Source organism: Mirounga leonina, unplaced genomic scaffold, assembly GCF_011800145.1.
Source record: "Mirounga leonina isolate KUSES-001 unplaced genomic scaffold, KU_Mleo_1.0 Mir_173, whole genome shotgun sequence".
NCBI classification, from domain to species: domain Eukaryota; kingdom Metazoa; phylum Chordata; class Mammalia; order Carnivora; family Phocidae; genus Mirounga; species Mirounga leonina.
In genome coordinates, this window is record NW_023270447.1 from 36864681 (window position 1) to 36870680 (window position 6000).

Genomic DNA, 6000 nt, shown 5'->3' on the forward strand with positions numbered 1-6000 from the left:
CACTTAGAGATGCTGACTTTCCCATTCTAAGTTTGCCTCTGACAGGCAAATCATTTATGAATAAATTTTTTCCCTTAATTTTTGCAGTAAGGAAATAAACATGATGTCTCTAGAGCACTAGCATGAACATCATGCTCTGAAATTTGACCCCAGAGGGAGAGGTCAGCAAGGGAAAACTGTCTTCTGAGACTTATATGCTAGTCACTTTTTATTTTATGGTTGCTATTATTTTCCCAAAGTAGGTTATGTAGCAAAAAAATATATCTTTTTAAAAATTAATATCAAACAACTCTGATATGCTTTTTTGCATTATTAAAAGTCAAGCACTAAATAGTCACCTTCTGGCTCGGAAACTCCTTCACCTTCTTTTAATAAGAAAGTCACAGAAAGAGATGTCTGTATCAGTTCCCAGAGAGAAAACTAGTAAAGTCCAGGGAAGACCACGGTGAAAAGATGCCTACTTTGGCAGTGAGTGGATAAATTCTTCCTGTAAGTTTACTTTCACTTGTAGACTGTGTTCAGGCACACGGAGGGTGGTCAAGGGCAACAAGGAAAACGAGAATCTGAGAACTGGTGCTGGACAAAGTTTGCTTTCCTTTGAATTAGTCTACAACACTCATTAATCTTTTGCAAAAGATTATTTTGATGCCCTCAATCAATTCCAAGTGACAACGTATTCCCACAGACAGGTTTTTCTGTGTAACATTTACTAATGTTGCAATAATGTTGCTGTAATGGAGTTTTAGAAAGGAAGTGTTACTTCTTTCATTATATATTAATAAAGGTTGATGCATGCCTCAACTGTTTCCTGATAAAATATGACTAAAAGTGAGCTTAAGTAGACAGTAAATTTAAATCATCCACTGCCTTCAGGGACACCAGTTTCTGAATCTCATATTTACCAGTGAAATTATATTAAATGGTGAAATAGTAGTTCTCTTGGTTTTTGTTTGTTTCATACCACAGAGTGCTGAAGCACTATGTCCATCAGTCTGTTTCTTCCTTCTGCCAAATCTGTTTCTCAGAGTTTCTGGCAGTACAGAAAGAAAGAACCATAGATGATTGCTAATGTGTTGGATTATTAAAAATTAAGTCACCCAGAGTTCTCGTTTAAATTCATCTTCCAGGAAGGCATTCCAGGAAACCTGAAGGAAAGACAACTTCTTGACCACATTAACTTTCAGTTGCTTCATCCAGAAGGTTGAAGGCCTGTCTCACAATCTGGGCATTCTTCTTCTTTTTTTTTTTTTAAGATTTTATTCATTTATTTGAGAGAGTGAGTGAGAGAGAGAGCACGAGCCGGTGGGCAGGAGCAGAGGGAGAGGGAGAAGCAGACTTCCCACCGACCAGGGAGCCCGATCGGGGCTCGATCCCAGGACTCTGGGATCATAACCTGAGCCGAAGGCAGAGGCTTAACTGACTGAGCCACCCAGGCACCCCACTATCTGGGCATTCTAATGGCAGTGTAAATTACTGACTCTAAAAGAATAATCAACTTAATAAGGGACAGCCAACTAAATACCTGGAATAAATTAAGCTCGATATTAATGATACTAGATAGTAGACAACCAGTATGACTCAGAATTCACTCTGCATCATGTATATCATCAACAAACGTGTCTTTTATCATGGTAATTGATCTGGGATGTGTGAACAAATTTTAGGACAGGTGGGTAAAAACTATATCAAAAATAACAACAAACTGCAAAGCTTCCGGAAATATAAACATCTGAAGTGTAGCCCCTTTGTTATGCCCTAGGAAAGGCAGAAGATCCCAAGATCTCTATATAAAGATGTTTAGTATTCTACATTCATAGCAAGAACTGGTGATAAGATGCTGTAGTAGAAATCATCAAACAACTTCCAGTTAGTATTCTGACATTAATTGGGTGACCTTGTGGGAAGTTTCTTAGCTCTCTGACATAACCCAATTTTGTTATAAAATCAGTGGATTTTGCTATATGCTTTACATCTTCTCACAGCTATAAAGCCCCCCAAATTCTGCAATAATCTATTATGAAACATGCAATATAAAAGTGTTATTTTATTAACTGCTGAACTTCAGCACTTTGAATCGTGCCCGGTACATAGTAAATTTTCCATAACTACTTCTTGAATGAATAGAGGCATAAATAAGTGTTTGTTGAATGAATGCATATATAAATATGTATCCTTTCAATTTCTTACTAACTACATTATTATTTACATTCAGGGACTATGTGGTGAAGAATTTTTTGAAAACTCCCAAAGTACCATGAGCTAAAATCCATGGCACAAAAAAAAGTTACAGAATAAAGATGATATTTTCTAACATTTTTTCCTCCATAAAATACCTAGAGATTAATATATGAGCAACCACATGCAGTGCAATAGACCAAGATCAGTGAAAACTGATTAGTGTTTGGGGAAAAGAAAAAAGTATACAAAGTCCCTTTTTTTAAATCTTTGAATCTTTTTTTTTTTTTTTAAGATTTTATTTATTTATTTGAGAGAGAGAATGAGAGAGAGAGAGCACATGAGAGGGGGGAGGGCCAGAGGGAGAAGCAGGCTCCCCGCCGAGCAGGGAGCCCGATGTGGGACTCGATCCCGGGACTCCGGGATCATGACCTGAGCCGAAGGCAGTCGCCCAACCAACTGAGCCACCCAGGCGCCCTAAATCTTTGAATCTTTTGAACAAACATTTCCCAGCCTTCTGAGTTATAAAACATGAAATTAACAAATTCTGAGACTAGATATTCAGACATCTAAACTACAAAGGAATCTTATCGTGGCCTTAGGCATGCCTGTTGGACTCCTATTATCCATATGCCTCATATGTGTATTTCAATTTGAAACTAGGAATATATGGTGACCACAGGAGAAATACATCTCGTGCAAGCTGACATCATGAGTTAAGTGCTGGCTAATGAGTTGATTTTTTGAGTGAAACCATTTGTATTTGTCTATTTAAAGGTTGGAACATGCATGTTAAATGTTGGTTTGACTAGAATTAGTGCCAAGCTTTTGCTGTTGACAATAAATACTTATACATTCAACTTCTACTTAGAGCCATTTCTTTTCTATGATTATAAAGTCATTTCATCTGTATAAAAGAGAGAATTTAAAAGAGGGCAGTAGAAACAATGCAAGTAAAAAGGGGGAAGACTTACAGAATTCAGTGTGCAGAGGCCTCATAGAGTTTAGAAAGGCAAATGAGTAGACAGAAAATAATTTTAATAAACTGTCATTTGTTGAGTGCCTACTATGTGCAATACATTACATAATACTCATAACAATCATAAAAAAATAGATATTATCACCATCTCATAGATGAGGAAGTTGAGGCTCAGCGAGATAAAGTAATTTGCTTAATGGCCAACGGTTAAAAAGTCAGATTTAAATTAAATTCTATTTGACTCCACAGTCTACAATTTTGACCACATTGAACTTCCAAAAGTCTTTTTGGAACCTTTCATATATCAGTAATATAGTTACAGTGCCTTATGCTGAGAAATCGTGATTTTGATTTTGATTTACACCTTGGTTGTCAAGGCTGATCACTTTGCTATTTTATTACATATGTTGCATTTATGAGACCTTAATTAAAATGTACTTAAATTTCCATATATTTTAGTATTTCAGAGCAGGTAAAACTTTAAAGACTGAATTCCAGTTTTTAGAGCTGAGCTAAAAACGTGCCTTTGACTTCCTGCCTCTGCCTTTCTAGTCACATCAATCACAGTATCAAATCCATACCTCTCAGAGATAATAAGCTCTTTCACAATATAGAACCACTCTGTGCATGTGCATGTGGGTGTGTATGTACTTTAAATGTGAGATAGGTTGACTGATCGATCAATCTATATCTATATTTCTATTTTTATCTACATTATATTTATATAGCTATAGATAGATCAATCAATCTCACATTTCAGAAATAAAAATTGACGGCATTCTTTTGAAGAATCCATAGTTTTTATTTCCATTTGTCTTCTTTAATCTTATTTCCTTCCTCCCAACAGAATTGAGGTCCCTGGACTTTTCAAATGGTTTCCTCTGTGTTTCTTTCATCTCCAATCTCTTAATTGTGGCCTCTCTTCCTCTCTTCATCCCCTACACCCCTACACCTTCCTCACTCAACTGCAGCACCCCAGCCTCCAAGCTGTTCCTGAAACATGCCAGGGTGCTCGTGTCTGAGAGTTTGCATTTATCATTTGACTTTTGCTTTTTCCTGGGATAGTCTCTCTCTCACCAGATATCCACAGAACTCACTCTTTTACCTCTTTTAAGCCTTTCGTCAAATGGAAACAGCTCAATGAGCTTTCACTAAAAACTATTACTTTAGCAAACTGCTCCCCATAACCTACACTTACCCTGCCCTACTCCTCTTTTAGCATTTATCACCTTCAAACATACTAAATAATTTGCTTTTTATTTTGTTCATTGCTTATTGTCCATCTGCCCTCTATACAATGAAAGCTCCATGAGGACAAGGAGCTTAGTTTTCTTTATTGATATATTCCATAGTGCCCAACACATAAAAGGCCCTCGATAAATATTAGCTAAATGAATGAACATTTCATTTATATAAATTCTTAGAGTCAAGTTTCTTAGTCAAAGAATGGGTAGATTTTAAAATTCTGATGCTTCCTAGTAAACTGAAGAGTTTATGCTTATTATAAAAATTACCTAAGCCAACTAAAATTATGACCTTAAAATAGAAGTGCTTAAAACTCTGCAGGCTTGGGACGCCTGGGTGGCTCAGTCAGTTAAGCGTCTGCCTTCGGCTCAGGTCATGATCCCAGAGTCCTGGGATCGAGTCCCGCATCAGGCTCCCTGCTCCACGGGGAGCCTGCTTCTCCCTCTGCCTCTGTCTCTCTCTGTCTCTCATGAATAAATAAATAAAATCTTTAAAAAAAAAAAAAAAACCTCTGCAGGCTTCACAGACAACTCCCTGCCTTAGTATTTCCGCCTCCTGTGACCACCAACCACAATCATCTACAAAACCACAAAACCCCATCACTGAGGAGCAGCAAACATTTCTAACTCTGATCTACTCACCCAACAGAGGTGCTTAAAACTAAGGTGCAGACAACCACTGTTCTAGACACAACAGTCCTAATCCAGGTGTTTTGTTTTATGGACCTTCTTTTATATGCAAACCCCAGAGGTACTGTTCTCACCTTCCTTTTCTAGATTTTATTCTTCGCTGGCTTTGACATACCTGGTTCCAACCCATGATCCTAATTCTTATCCTGGGACCGCACCTCTGCTAACCCATCTGCCTGATGGGACTTGGACTCCTCTTCTTGCCTATTTCATCCATATCCATACACTCCAAATTCATAGTCCCCATGCTCTCACTTTCTATAGAGTACATGCTATATAATTTATCAAGCTAGATGGACATGCCCTCAGTTGTACTCCATATTCAAGCAAATATAAATCAAATATAAATGGAAAAATTTACATTTGTAAAATTATAAATAAATATATATAATGTGTATATGTTCCTACTATCCTTCCCTGTCAGGGTCCTTAACATATTATTAATGCATGTATCTATATCTCCTTCTCCCTGTTTTTCTAAGCCTGGCTCCCATTTAATGTTCCCTGCACATTTCAGAGAGTACTTTGTCTCCTTTGGTGTCTCTCTGATTACTGAGAAGAGTTAAGCTTGTTCTTAATCGTGCTCATTGTTTTGACCCTTTGAGTAAATGGGACAAGGAAAGTAACACTTGGCTTTCCTTGTTATGTGCCCTGTGGTTATCTCTTCTGCCACCGCGTGGCAGTCCACCTCCACAGGCCTCTGTCCCCATTGTGTTCCCGTGAGCTCCATCCCCATGCAGGGGGGGAAGCTCAAAGTGACACCGACGTCCTTCTGTCACACTCTCTAATGACACAATCAACAAAAGTGCCACGTTAACCCAATTAGATGCAAATATATTCAGATGTATCTTTAACTCCCTCGTGTGCTACGACCCAGCATGTGTGCATTTTTCTCAAAGCGTATTTCCACAC